Genomic DNA, 15,434 nt, shown 5'->3' on the forward strand with positions numbered 1-15,434 from the left:
GACAATAAACTCCACTTGACTTGACGCAATGTACTCGTTCATGGCGGCCCTTTCAGGAGGGGACAACGAGAAGATGCAACCTCTAGGGACTGGAGTCTGGGACGAGGTCTATAGTGCAGTCGTAGGGGCGATGAGGAGGCAATGAGGTGGATTTCCTCTTACTAAAAACTGTCTTGAGGTGGTGGTACTGTGGGGGAATACGAGACAGATCAGGGTCAGGGTCTCTCTGGCCCAAGCAGGTAGTCTGGCACGACGCACCCCAACTGAGAATTGCCCCCGTGGACCAGTCGACGCGTGGGTTGTGCTGGAGGAGCCTGGGGTACCCAAGGATGATGGGAATCTCGGGAGACTCGATAAGGTAAAAACAGACCTCCTCCTGGTGCTGGTGGACGGCAAGCTGAAGGGATGAGGTAAGATGGGTTATTTCCCCAGGGGCTAGCGGCCTTCCATCCAACGCTGTGGCAGTCATGGGAGCAGGAAGAGAGTTCCTGGGGATCTGGAGTCTCTGGGCTAGGGGAATGTCCATAAAGTTCCCAGCAGCGCCGGAGTCAATTAAGGCCTGGAGTGGGTGTTGCTGGTGACTCCAGGTGAGAGTGATGGGAAGGACCAGCCCGGAGTCAGAGGGAGCGGCAGTGCGAGTTACTCCCGTGACAGTCCTGCCTCGCCTGTACGGGACTGGGCGTTTCCCGAAAGCTCGGGGCAAGAGGTACGGAACTGGCCAGACCGACCACAATATACAGTAGGACTTGGGGATCAGAGCGCCCCTGAACCGCAATAGGGCTGGCCGGCTGGGTGGGAGCAGGGGAACGGCTCTGGTCTCTCTCTCCGGCGATTATCCAGCTGGACAGCCTGGTCAATGAGGACCTCAAGGTCCCAGGCAGGCTCTCTAGTAGCCAGGTCGTCCTTGATTGCCACAGATAGCCCGTTCAAGAAGCAAACCATGAGGGCTTCGTCGTTCCAGCCACTGCCAGCGGCTGTGGTCCGGAACTTGATGGCATATTCAGCAGCACTGCTGAATATGCCATCATATTGCCTTGCCTGGTAGAGGTTTGCCAGCCACTCAGAGGGTGGTCAAACACTCGCTTGAATTCCTCTACAAACGCAGAGTAGCTTGCACAGAACGGGGCTTGCACCTTCCAGACAGCCGTAGCCCACGAGAGAGCCTTTCCAGAGAGAAGGGTAATCACATAGGCGATCTTGGCCCAATCAGACGGGAAGGAGGAGGGCTGCAGCTCGAACAGATGGGAACACTGGCAGAATGAATTATAGGCCTTTGTACAATTCCAGCCCGGGAAAGGAACAAGACCACTTTTCCTGTTGATTGTGACAGGAAGTGAATTTGAGACATCTACTCCTAATGCAGCTACATCTACTTGAACAATGAAAGACTATGTAGGACCAGCGTGTTTGAGAATATGGGCAGTGGTGAAATCTTCTGTAATGGGGTGAAAAGCCTGATCTGCTTCTTTCTTCCACTTGATGGTACAAAATCTCCATTAAGTAGAGCTTTTTCTCTCTCTGTCTCTCTCTCTCTATCTGTCTCTTTCTCTTTCTCGCTACATGTTACTCCTGCTGTCTGATGTCGGTACCTGACCCTGACTCATTCTGCCCTCTGGACTCTCCTGGATCATCGTGATGCTCTACTTCTGCTTGGATCTTTCTTCACCTGAGAATCGCTCGCTGCTGCTGAGGATGACCCACATGGATCACCTAAAGATTTCACTTAGTGAAAGCTATTTTGGTGCAAGTCTCATCAATTCTTTGAAGGGAAACTTCACTTGGTTACTAAAGATTTAAAGCTTACATCACTACAGAAATCACAAAAACCCTGATGTACATACTGTCTGACCTTATAGCATCCAGTTGCGGAAGAGTAATGACTCCTAATCCCACTATCTGCTGTCAATCATTAGAAGATAGGTTTCTGTTTGAGACTGGTTCCTCTCAAGGTTTCCTCCTCATTTTGTCTCAGGGAGGTTTTTTTTTTTTTTTTTTTTTTTTTTGCTACTATCACCTCTGGCTTGCTCTTTAGGGGTCTAGTAAAACAGGCTAGGGAAAAGGTGAAAGAAAAAGAGGTGAAATGATGACCAGTCTGACAGACTCAAAAGAGACAAACAGAAAGCACAACACACTGAAAAACAGAGCAAAGATAATACATATTAAAAACAAACTGATGAGCAAAACAACACAGGTTTAGAAAAGACTCTAACAAAATTTAGCAATGAGACTAACTACCAGAGGGGTGCACATACTATATTAAATGTGATGAACTGGAAACAGGTGAGAAGATCAGAAAGTGGGGAGCTGGAATGGGTGTAATTGGTGGAAACTGGGGATGTGGGCGTGGCTACAGAATGAATCAGTTATGACATCACCACAAACAGTGCCTACTAAATCTGAGTGTGTGTATTGCAGTGTTGTGTAAAGAATTGTGTGTTGTTCCAAAAAATATGAGCAGTGGCATTAAATGATCTAGTGCTCATGGAGGACAACTGTGTGTGTGGGTGTGTGTGTGTGTGTGTGTGGGATGGTAAGTAGAACTGGAGAAGTACACAAAGGTAAGCTAGGCCCAGTCCATTATTATGTTCGATGTAATGGTGAGGAATTTAAAAAACATTATTGGGCGTCAGTGTAATCCTAACTCTAACTGTATTAGATACAGAATTTATATATTTGTTTTAGAAAGAATGAGATCAAAGTGAACAAAAATCAGTGATTATGGAATCAGTGGTCAAATGAAGATCAGCAACCCTGCTATAAGCAGCATTTGACCACACCAGCATGAGTTCTGTCTGACAGTACTGATGTCCTACATATGCAAGTCAGTTATCTAAATTCTGTCCCATAATCCACTACCACTGAAATGAGGTGGAATCCCATGCTGAGATACCTGGTGTATCAGGACTTTAGGAGCTTCTCCAGGTTTCTGTAGGTTCAGACAATATGCACACTGGTCCACACACTGGCAGCTGATAATAACAGTCTCTTCTGGAGAAACACACAGAGACTCTGGAGACTGAGGGAGAATGAGAGAGGAGTCTCAGTGTCTCAGCAGTAGAGTCAGTACTTTATGGTTTTATCTAACTGCATTATGTGGCCATCAGTGTCACTGTGCCATAAGCATGGAGAGCTGAGTAAAGAGCACTGAGCAAGACTAAAATATAATCTATCCACAGCTGAGAAAGGTGGACTCCTCTAACAGATGTGTGTGTGCATGTGTGGTGTGTTTTCTCTCATCCACAGTGTGTGTGATTGTGCTGTATCACATCCTCCCCCTCAGTACCTGCAGTCGCTCCCAGCTGCAGCAGTGCTTCTCTGTGCACTCTCACTGACCGAGGTTTTTGTACCACGCTCTAACACTGTGTGAACACCCAGCTACTACTGATCACATGTGCACTCTGACAGTAGTAATCTCCTGCATCTTCAGTCTGGACTCCACTGATGGTCAGAGTGAAGTCAGTATTAGATCCACTGCCTCTGAAACGAGCTGGAGTCCCTGACTGTAAGGTAGTAGCATGGTAGATCAGGAGTTTAGGAACTTCTCCAGGTTTCTGCAGGTACCAGGCGAGACGGTAACCATCATCCACTCTGCTACTGGTTCTACAGTTGATGGTGACTGTGTTTCCTGGAACAACAGTTTGCACTGAAGGAGTCTGAGTCACAGTCACCTGACCTCTGGATCCTGAAGAGAAACATAGATTGTGTTTGTATGCTCTAAAGTGGTGTAGAATTAGTATGAAATGAAGTGTGTGAGGCTGTGAGTTGATGTTAAAGTCTCACCTTGAGTCCAGAGGGCCAGTGTGCAGATGAAGACGCTGATCAAAGTCATGGTTGCTGTGGGTGAAGTTGCTGAACAGCAGCTCTCTGTCATGAAGTGTTAAAGTCACAGGGCTATAAACACTCGCAGAGCACTGAAGCATGGGCTGCCAATGCAAAGTGTGTGTGTGTGTGTGTGTGTGTGTGTGAGTGTGTGTGTGCACTGCAGTGTGATGAAGGTTTTTGTACGATGGTTTCATTAGAATGTATCACTGTGGTGGCCTTTTGGTGGAGGCACCAAACTCATCGTGAACAGTAAGTGTGTTTTCTTCTTTTAAAACAAAATCCATTTAGTTCATTACTAATTACATGAATAAATAAACTTAAACTAAACAGATTATTTATGTTTTTAATTGCACAATTGATTTTTATTGTATATTATTATGCTCTGATGAGGAATATATTTCAGTATCAGAACAGATCCCATATCAATGTTCTTGAACATTCAAGAAATATACAATTATTTTTGTTAAATATGTAATAATTACACACTTGCTATATATTCGACATGCAATAACTCTGCAGTTACTCTATAATAAACATTTAATAAATATAGTTACTTTGTGCTGATGTCAAATCCAGATGAAAGCTTCTGTGTGTGTGTGTGTGTTAAACAATTAATATTTCTGTAATCAGCTACATTTGTATTTGCTGCAGTTAAATATGCTGAATGTTTGAACTATAAAGTAATAACACTTGTTATGAAAAAATATTTTTCTCAGATAAATTACAGTGTGGAACTTGTTTGTTTTGTCTATGGACTGAAACTGATGTCAAATAATAAAGTACTCAGTGAAACTCAGTCATGAAGTCAGACTTTATTAGACTTAATTACTCTGTAAGATCAGTCGGTTCCACTAAGTTACAGAAATATTTCATAATCATTTCTAATTGTTTGTGAATGACGTGTGTATGATGTGTGTGTGTGTTTCTCCTCTCCAGCGGGTCCCGCAGCTCCCTCCGTGTCTCTGCTCTCTCCGTCCCCTCTGCAGCTGTCTGAGGGATCGGCCTCGCTGCTCTGCCTGCTGTCTGGCTACTCTCCACAGGGGGCGCTGGTTAGCTGGACAGTGGACGGCTCAGAGGTGAAGAACGGGGTTCTGACCAGCGCAGAAGAAGAGAAGAACGGCCGTTACAGCCGCAGCAGCACCCTGACCCTCAGCAAAGACCTCTGGGAAAAGGGGGAGGAGTTCAGCTGTAAGGTCTCCCATAACAACGTCAATCATCCAGTCACGTTCAGAAAGAGTCAGTGTGAAGGCTAGTGGATCCAAGATAGAGTTTAACATAGAGCTGCTTCTGATCCATCTACAATAGAGTTTCAATTCTACACAATGCTTACATTTCTGTCTTTACCCTGTTCACTGTCCTGTTGCTCTTCCTGTAGTTTTTGCTGAAATAAAGCTGAATTTTGGACGTTGTCTGTTCTTTTATTAGAGTTAATAGTGATGATCAGTGTGATGAGAGAGTGGGATTAGCTGTAGATTCAGTGCTGTGTGTTGTGCTTCAGTGAGTTTGACTGAAGGAAGTTGAACATCTGGTGAAGTTTCTGCTCTATTCTGGGAGAAATGAAACTATTCAGTCCTGTTAATGCAAATCTCACTTACACCTCACTGCTCTCTCTCTCTCTCTCTCTCTCTCTCTCTCTCTCTCTCTCTGCTAACAATGAGCCATAGTTAGAATAGTTTTAAAATGTGACAATCCTCTTCTCCTGGGTTCATTGTAATCTGGGCTCGGAACTGGACACGGCCCTGAGAGTGCTGCAGTTTCAATAATAAAATTATCAGTTGAATCAAATGGCATAAAAACCTATATTTATTATATTAAATGCAGTATTTGACCATTTCATATTTTTACGAACTGTCTTCACCTTTTCCTAACATTGCAGTAACGCCTACATCTCTTCACATGTTAGACAGAGTAACAACATGAAAGCTCAGGGTTTTAACACAAAAATCAACACATGACTTTTAAAAATTGACTGTTGGCAGATCATGTATCGGAAGTCGTCTATGTGTAAGCTGTTCTTCATTCAATTCATTAGATTTGGCCATAGTGATAGACAGAGGTGTGCATCAGGACTGGACTCCCACACAACTCAACAAAATGTTCCAGGAGCAGTTTTTACTCTCATGCAGGCAGGAGACATGAAGCTTTAAACGTTCTGCAGGAGCAGGCAGGATTGATCAAACTTTCAGGAGAAGCAGGTGGGATTAGTAAACTTTCTGCAGGAGCAGGAGGAATTGGTCAAACCTTCCTCTGTATCTTGGCATCTTATTCCTCCCAGTGCTGAATGATTTGATACCACTTAAGTTTGACTCGTCATTTCAAACAATCACATGTGCTGTCAGTAGATGGTTCATGTTTTACTCGTCTGAGTCTCAGAGAAGGTGAACACTCTGAAACTGAATTGTATTCCCAAGATTTATCCGTTTCAGGCGCTTCCCTTTCAAATTCCTCAAACAGTTTGCAGGATTTGCTAAAGGTCATGAAGCCTCAGTGTATTATACAATGCTGACACAAACTATCAGTAATGAAGCGCTCTCAGCCCTTAAAAGGGTGTGGGAAAGAGATTTAAACTGAACACTGAAGGAGGAAGTATGGGATAGAATATGTGAGAGCTCTGAAGAGGCAGGACAATTATCCTTAGGGGATGTAGGAGAGCAGGAACAGCATCATTTCCGGAATGGACTGCAGAGATGGACAAAGTTGCACCATATGAAAATCTGTCATATAAAATGTTTACCACTGGACCCATTCATATTTTTCTTTCTTAACCAATATTAAAACATCACAATTCATTATAAACACATGCCTCCGGGGCTGGGGGTCAATTCCCACTTCTGCCCTGTGTGCATGGAGTTTGCATGTTCTCCCTGCACTTCAGGGGTTTCCTCAGGGTACTCCGGGTTCCTCTCCATGGGTTAACATGGATGATAAGCAGTTCAACAAACCTGTAGGTACATCATGCATTAAGAAACTCCACCTTTAATTTACTGACTTTTTACCTCAGTTAAGAAGTCAGTCAGCAGTCAGGAGAAGACTGTGAGCAGAGGAGGTGTGATATGAGCAGGGTACGAGACAAAGAAGAGGCTTACCTTAGAGAAATCATTTTTTTTTAGATAAAATATAAATAAAGATGTACAACCCTGAATGAAATAGTTTATCCATGCCATAACAACAAATAAAACTTTACTTAAAACATATTTGTGTGTGATGGTGCTACGGGGCTCACCGCTTCGTGTGTATAAAAGTGCTGTATAGGGCCCGCTTGTCCGAGCAGACAATATATAACACTTAGTTGAACCAAGTGTGGGAGTGGGGAGGACGAGGAAGTGCACGCTAGCCGTCAAACAGCTCGGCCAAAACCGAACGCTTCAGCTGGGGCACAGACTGAGTAGCTCGAGTATACTACGCTGTAGCACTAGCCACCAAGCTAACTCTGGGGATAGTAGATGTGAGGGTAGTAGTGCTTATGTTACACTGTGAAGGATCAGAAATGTGGGAACACAAGAGCCTACGGCTCAACACAAAAGCACCGCAGTGAGGAAGGGAACAACTCAAAATGGCCTTATCATTGGCTGAACTTAAGGGAACTAAATGATAAAGGAGCAATTCCTTCCTAGCTTAAAAGCTGAATATTTATCTCAGAGAAAGATTCCTCTTTCTAGCCTCCTCTTAGATCTCTTCCTTAATGGACGTTCGGTTTAGTTCTGTATTCCTTTCTTACCATCAATGTTTTCTCTCTACACTACGATTGCTATTTTTCTCAATAAACTCTTCTGATTTTGAGTTCCTTTTCTTGCTAAACCTCAATATTCTCTTCTCTAATTCTAAACCTCAAATTACCAACCAGTGTAGCGTGAAGCTGCTCTGTTACCTGGCACAGATCTATGTCAGCACACGGAGTGAGGAATTCGGTGGATTATAAAGAGACGCGGCCAGGTGCAGCACGTTTAGACTGATTACCTGCACGAGGGCGTCACATTATAAAAGCCCGTGCAGGTGGCCGCGGATTTGCCTGAAACGGCACCTGCGGTGTCACAGATGTATTTCCATTCTTGTAGTTTATTTCAGACAGATGAAGCAGTGAGGTTGATGGCAGTCAGGCAGGACAGCAGCTTTCAGCAGCTAATCCATATTTAAAACCAGGTTATTGGTAAATGTGTTTATATTTTAATCTACAGACTGTTGTACTGTTTCAGCATTAACAGAGGAAATAATTTGATTCATGTACTTATTAGTGTAAGGGTACAAAACTACTAGCGGTGTTTCCCACACGAGGTTACACTTGGATGATCTGTCAAAGTAATCTGACAGCCACTGAGGTATATGTTTTCCATTAAAAATAAAGTATTTTATTTATTAAGCTATTCCATCAATCCCAGGGGCATTGTTTGAGCAACTTGGCTGTTTAAAGAGCACACTTTAAGGGAAGGTAGGAGGGTTGTAGGGAAGGTGGTAGCTGAGCAGACCTTTCCTCTCAGCATAGCTGACTGTAGAAACATCAGTCTGAAGAAAACCAGCATGTGGAGGGGAGAAACCCAATGAACTCACTTGATGAATTCACACTGTTGTTCTTACACATCAGTTAATCCTGATATTTACTCGTAAGGGTTTGCCATGATTAAACCATGAATAAATCAATATGGAAATATTTTAAGGCATTTTAGACAGCTTGAGAAAAGTCAGCTAAGTCCTCTGGGGGCTGATCCCCTCATACCTTAAAGTTCTAGAAACGCCCTTGTCTGATACACTGAGTTTAATTAACACAGAAAACCTGGACTTGTATCCATCTGTCCACTTCATGACCGAGGTTTTATTTATGACACCAGTGTTAGTCAGAGTTTGTTTTATTTTGCAGGGACATCATTTATTCATTCCTCTTTCCCTCTGTATTTTGATGTGAGACTCCTGTGCATTGTATGTTCTGTTTCTAGCAGCTATAGAATGATGTAACACTGCTTGGATCTTTATCAGGGCTGGATTATACAATGAGATGTAGAACAGCGCTGCCACTGGCTGAGTCAGGGATTAGTGTTTACAGTGCAGGACAGGTGGGATTGATGTCCAATAACTTGTTACATAAAAATTTTATTCAATATATATAGAAGGTGCTGCAAATAAGTTGCATGCAAACGTTTGTTCTGTGAGACTGGGTGAGGCGGGATTGGTCAGAGTTTGATCAGGAGCAGGTGGGATTATTCAGACTTTCTGCAAGACCTTGTGGGATTGATCAGAGTTTCTGCATGGTTGTTGTAGCACTCAGGTTGTTGAACGTGCTGCTGATTTTTTGTTTTTGACGACTCTATACAGAAAATCATTATCTAATCGTTTATGAATAACTAAAGAAATGTTCAGTTAAATGTCAGTCTCAGCTCTATAATGTGGGTCTATTTAATGAATATTAAAGTTCTTATAATAAAATATTAACTCAATAATAGTGATTGATATTAACAATGAAGAACTGTTTTGGTAAATAATATATCCAACAAAATATAATAAATACTTTCTTAATAATTTAAAATGAGATAAAGATAATTACTAAGCAGTTAATCAGAACGATCAGGAATTGTTTGTATGTCCACAGCTGAGAAAGGTGGACTCTTCTCACAGATGTGTGTGTGCATCATTGAGTTAGTGTGGTGTGTTTTCTCTCGTCCACAGTGTGTGTCATTGTGCTGTATCACATCCTCCCCCTCAGCACCTGCAGTCGCTCCCAGCTGCAGCAGTGCTTCTCTGTGCACTCTCACTGACCGAGGTTTTTGTACCACGCTCTAACACTGTGTGAACACATAGCTACTACTGATCTGATGTAAACTCTGACAGTAGTAATCTCCTGCATCTTCAGTCTGGACTCCACTGATGGTCAGAGTGAAGTCAGTATCAGATCCACTGCCTCTGAAACGAGCTGGAGTCCCTGAGTATAAGCTAGTAGCCCAGTAGATCAGGGGTTTAGGAGCTTCTCCAGGTTTCTGCAGGTACCAGGCTAGTTCATTACCATCATACACCCTGCTACTGGTTCTACAGTTGATGGTGACTGTGTTTCCTGGAACAACAGTTTGCACTGAAGGAGTCTGAGTCACAGTCACCTGACCTCTGGATCCTGAAGAGAAACATAGATTGTGTTTGTATGCTGTAATGTGGTGTAGAATTAGTATGAAATGAAGTGTGTGAGGCTGTGAGTTGATGTTAAACTCTCACCTTGAGTCCAGAGGGCCAGTGTGCAGATGAAGACGCTGATCAAAGTCATGGTTGCTGTGGGTGAAGTTTCTGAGCAGCAGCTCTCAGTCATGAAGTGTTAAAGTCACAGGGCTATAAACACTCGCAGAGCACTGAAGCATGGGCTGCCAATTGCTATTCTGGGAGAAATGAAACTATTCAGTCCTCTTAATGCAAATCTCACTTACACCTCACTGCTCTCTCTCTCTCTTACTTGTTAAACACTAAAACAGTCTGTTTGTGTGATGGTAAGTCTGTCTTGTACTTTACTTGAGTGCTTCATTTTTCCAACATTCAAGTTTGAGCTCCTTCACTGTCTGTGTGTCATAGTCACAGTTTCATAGTCAGACATAATCATAATCTTCTTGAGACATTTTAATCTGGTTTCAGAACTGGACCCTGCACTTAAACAGCTCTGGATTTAATACCAAATTATCTTCTGATGTCTGACTCACATGAAATTACCTTTTCATAAACCATATCATGTACCTTATTCTGAGTTAATAATAACAGTGACACAGGCAGTCATGAAATCAAGCAGAATTCATCACATTCTTTTAAATGTTGAACACTGACCAGGTCTTCAACACTACTACAGAAACACTCTCTGAAACTTTATAAGCAAACGGATTTACACTTTATTCACTTTATTTAGTCTGAGACATAGGAGCATCAGTAATAGGATGACAATCCCACAGATACAGGGTATTCCTAATTTTGTGAAATTATACTAAAATACTCCAAACAATCCCTGAATCCCAGATTTCAAACATTTTTATAGTTTTTTTTAAAAATTATTATTATTATTTCATAGCAAGTAAGTGAATTAACAGAACAATCATTATATCATTATATGTTTTATAAAGTGTCTGTAGACTATTAGGATTTCTCAGAGTAATCACTGCATTACAATGCATACACATCACTATTAGAGCATCCCTGTGAGTGAAGGAATCTGACTATATTAAAAGCAAGTCAGTGCATAGCATCCGTGTTCAGGTAGACTATTAATTTTCACACTTCCTGAAATATCTAGTAGTAACTGGGATTTAACAGAACATGAATATAGAACTCATTAAGCCCTTTTTCCTGTTTACACGACCTGTGATCAGTCTCTTACTACCAGCATTAAGGCAAATGGCCTGGGTCAGTTCATGACTCGTATTCTCAGGGAGTGTACAGCATATCACCATGTAGAGCTTGGTATGAATGCTGACTACATTACTGTATATGGTTTTGTGCTGAATTTTTTTTTCTTCTGAAATGCTAGTGCCCATTGTGCATCATTAATCAATTTAATGGGCTACCTGGAGACACCTGAGAGGGTACGCCTGCAAGAAGTACCTGATGACTCCATATCCACTGCCACTGCCTGGACCTCAGGGTCGATTTAAGTAGATCATGCAAAAACTAGGATCAGAATAGAAATTACCTTTGGGATTTTCAAGTCACAATTCAATTGTTTAAGACTGTAAAGTGTAAACCCAGCCAAGGCGTGTGACATAACAGTGCTGCACAGTATAAGCATGATTAGGAAGGAGAAACTCCCTGATTTGGTGTGTCCTGTCACCATGGACCAATCAGAGGGCAGGGCTGTGAGACAGGCCTTTGCTGAACAATTACTTTGTTACTTAATAAATTTATGTTACTGTTGAAACACCACACATTAAAGAGTGGATACAAACTTTATTTGTCCATTTATTCTTTTTTAATTCAGTGATTTGTCTTTTCTGCAAAGGAGAAAAAATGCTACATTAAGGCATTAAGAATATTTGAGAAGTACGTTAAAGCACATTTCAACATGGCAATACTATACCATTCATACAGATTTTTTTAAAATACTGATTTACCTCTGAGGTCACCCTGGTATGCCTACAGGTGGAGGTGCTAGGTTGGGAGTAAGGCTGTTACCCCATGGATTAAGCAGGAAAACATATTGCTAGTAGATAAATTTGAACATACAAGACTTTGTGTAGACCACTGAAGTAATTTACTATGAAAGCAGTGAGTGAGTTTACTCCCAAAGACCTCTCAGAGCACACAGAGATCATCTGTATATCAGGATTATGTTCAAAATTGACTACAATTAATGTATTGAATACACTAAAGTCACTTGTGCCCAGTACACAATAATCACCTCATGTGTAGTGCTGCCAGGCTCTAGCAGTCTTACTGAACAAAGAGGAAACACACAGCTTATTAATTCCTACACATCTATTTCAATTACATTTTATTTTAGTCCACTTTTACTCAACGTCTACAAAAGGCTTTGATATGCTGGAGCCACCTGGGTCAGAAGAGGCATTTCAGAGCTATGGTCCTCCATTAAAGGGCCAATTCTTCAGCCAGTGTATAATCTGGAGGTGGAGGACCACCGGCAGGGTTTTATTTTTTCACTCTTTCTCCTATTACCTGTAAAAATATCATCAGAGCACTTTGTCAGAGGCAAAGCAATCAGACAATTAAGAGAGGAAACACATCAACATAGTTAAAAGAATAATACTGACACATTTCACACAAACTCCTGTACAACTCAGTATCTTTGGGGCATATTTGAAATTAATGTATTGATTTTAAAAACATTGTTTAAATATTGAGGATTAAGTTGACAAAAACATTTACATGTTCATTTATGTATTACATTTTACATGTTTTATACAATTAAAATTTGTTTATTATATTAATTTATGAATTAATTTCGTCATGCTTTTAAATAATTCTCTGGTTTGTACTGATTTGAGAATGCTAGACTGAATTAATCATTATCTAATAGTTTGTTAATAATTGAAGAAACGTTCAGTTAAATGTCAGTCTCAGATCTATAATATGGCTCTATTTAAGGAATATTAAAGTTATTTTTAAAAATATTAACTCTATAACTAATGTTTCCTACTAATAATGAGCAACTGTTATGGTAAATCATATATTCAACAAAATATAAATATTATGAATACGTTCTTAATAATTTAAAATGGGTTAAAGATAATTACTAAGCAGTTAATCAGAATGATCAGGAATTGTTTGTATGTCCACAGCTGAGAAAGGTGGACTCCTCTAACAGATGTGTGTGTGCATTATTGAGTTAGTGTGGTGTGTTTTCTCTCGTCCACAGTGTGTGTCATTGTGCTGTATCACATCCTCCCCCTCAGCACCTGCAGTCGCTCCCAGCTGCAGCAGTGCTTCTCTGTGCACTCTCACTGACCGAGGTTTTTGTACCACGCTCTAACACTGTGTGAACACATAGCTACTACTGATATAATGTCGACTCTGACAGTAGTAATCTCCTGCATCTTCAGTCTGGACTCCACTGATGGTCAGAGTGAAGTCAGTATTAGATCCACTACCTCTGAAACGAGCTGGAGTCCCTGAGTTTAAGTTAGTAGCCTCATAGATCAGGAGTTTAGGAACTTCTCCAGGTTTCTGCAGGTACCAGTGTAGTTCGTTACCATAATACACCCTGCTACTGGTTCTACAGTTGATGGTGACTGTGTTTCCTGGAACAACAGTTTGCACTGAAGGAGTCTGAGTCACAGTCACCTGACCTCTGGATCCTGAAGAGAAACATAGATTGTGTTTGTATGCTGTAAAGTGTTGAAGAATTAGTATGAAATGAAGTGTGTGAGGCTGTGAGTTGATGTTAAAGTCTCACCTTGAGTCCAGAGGGCCAGTGTGCAGATGAAGACGCTGATCAAAGTCATGGTTGCTGTGGGTGAAGTTTCTGAGCAGCAGCTCTCAGTCATGAAGTGTTAAAGTCACAGGGCTATAAACACTCGCAGAGCACTGAAGCATGGGCTGCCAATGCAAAGTGTGTGTGTGTGTGTATGTGTGTATGTGTGTTTGTGTGTGTGCATGTGTGTGTGTGTGTGTGTGTGTGTGTGTGTGTGTGTGCACTGCAGTGTGATAGAGGTTTTTGTACGATGGTTTCATTAGAATGTATCACTGTGGTACACTTTTGGTGGAGGCTCCAAACTCATCGTGAACAGTAAGTGTGTTTTCTTCTTTTAACACAAAATCCATTTAGTTCATTACTAATTACATGAACAAATAAACTTTAACTAAGCAGATTATTTACATTTATAATTGCATAATTGATTTTTATTGTGTATTATTATGCTCTGATGAGGAATACATTTCAGTATCAGAACAGATCCCATATCAATGTTCTTGAACATTCAAGAAATATACAATTATTTTTGTTAAATATGTAATAATTACACACTTGCTATATATTCGACATGCAATAACTCTGCAGTTACTCTATAATAAACATTTAATAAATATAGTTACTTTGTGCTGATGTAAAATCCAGATGAAAGCTGCTGTGTGTGTGTTAAACAATTAATATTTCTGTAATCAGCTACATTTGTATTTGCTGCAGTTAAATATGCTGAAGGTTTGAACTACAAAGTAATAAAACTTGTTAGGAAAATGATTTTTCTCAGATAAATTACAGTGTGGAACTTTTGTCTATGAACTGAAACTGATGTCAAATAATAAAGTACTCAGTGAAACTCAGTCATGAAGTCAGACTTTATTAGACTTAATTACTCTGTAAGATCAGTCAGTTCCACAAAGTTACAGAAATATTTCATAATCATTTCTAATTGTGTGTGAATGACGTGTGTATGACATGTGTGTGTTTCTCCTCTCCAGCGGGTCCCGCAGCTCCCTCCGTGTCTCTGCTCTCTCCGTCCCCTCTGCAGCTGTCTGAGGGATCGGCCTCGCTGCTCTGCCTGCTGTCTGGCTACTCTCCACAGGGGGCGCTGGTTAGCTGGACAGTGGACGGCTCAGAGGTTAAGAACGGGGTTCTGACCAGCGCAGAAGAAGAGAAGAACGGCCGTTACAGCCGCAGCAGCACCCTGACCCTCAGCAAAGACCTCTGGGAAAAGGGGGAGGAGTTCAGCTGTAAGGTCTCCCATAACAACGTCAATCATCCAGTCACGTTCAGAAAGAGTCAGTGTGAAGGCTAGTGGATCCAAGATAGAGTTTAACATAGAGCTGCTTCTGATCCATCTACAATAGAGTTTCAATTCTACACAATGCTGACATTTCTGTCTTTACTCTGTTCACTGTCCTGTTGCTCTTCCTGTAGTTTTTGTTGAAATAAAGCTGAATTTTGGACGTTGTCTGTTCTTTTATTAGAGTTAATAGTGATGATCAGTGTGATGAGAGAGTGTGATTAGCTGTAGATTCAGTGCTGTGTGTTGTGCTTCAGTGAGTCTGACTGAAGGAAGTTGAACATCTGGTGAAGTTTCTGCTCTATTCTGGGAGAAATGAAACTATTCAGTCCTGTTAATGCAAAACTCACTTACACCTCACTGCTCTCTCTCTCTATCTATATACATATATATATTTAACAAGAAATTACCTTTTTATAAACCACATCATGAACCTTATTCTGA

The 15,434-nt window shown here is 41.3% G+C and overlaps 3 long non-coding RNA genes across 3 annotated transcripts; 2 read left to right on the forward strand and 1 right to left on the reverse strand.

Annotated features, from left to right (window-relative positions):
* Positions 1 to 4,032: 4,032 nt before the first annotated feature.
* LOC128321191 (uncharacterized) lies at positions 4,033 to 5,226 on the forward strand. The gene is made up of 2 exons (XR_008304784.1): positions 4,033 to 4,071; positions 4,759 to 5,226. It is a non-coding gene; the product is annotated as an uncharacterized LOC128321191 (long non-coding RNA).
* Positions 5,227 to 11,721: 6,495 nt separating this feature from the next.
* On the reverse strand, positions 11,722 to 13,579 carry LOC128321095 (uncharacterized). The gene is made up of 2 exons (XR_008304675.1): positions 13,377 to 13,579; positions 11,722 to 12,444 (listed from the first exon to the last, which is right to left on the reverse strand). It is a non-coding gene; the product is annotated as an uncharacterized LOC128321095 (long non-coding RNA).
* A 141-nt stretch (positions 13,580 to 13,720) lies between these two features.
* LOC117599562 (uncharacterized) lies at positions 13,721 to 15,153 on the forward strand. The gene is made up of 2 exons (XR_004579962.2): positions 13,721 to 14,014; positions 14,686 to 15,153. It is a non-coding gene; the product is annotated as an uncharacterized LOC117599562 (long non-coding RNA).
* Positions 15,154 to 15,434: the final 281 nt, after the last annotated feature.

The sequence above is a fragment of the Pangasianodon hypophthalmus genome, chromosome 18 (genome assembly GCF_027358585.1).
Source record: "Pangasianodon hypophthalmus isolate fPanHyp1 chromosome 18, fPanHyp1.pri, whole genome shotgun sequence".
Lineage (NCBI taxonomy): Eukaryota > Metazoa > Chordata > Actinopteri > Siluriformes > Pangasiidae > Pangasianodon > Pangasianodon hypophthalmus.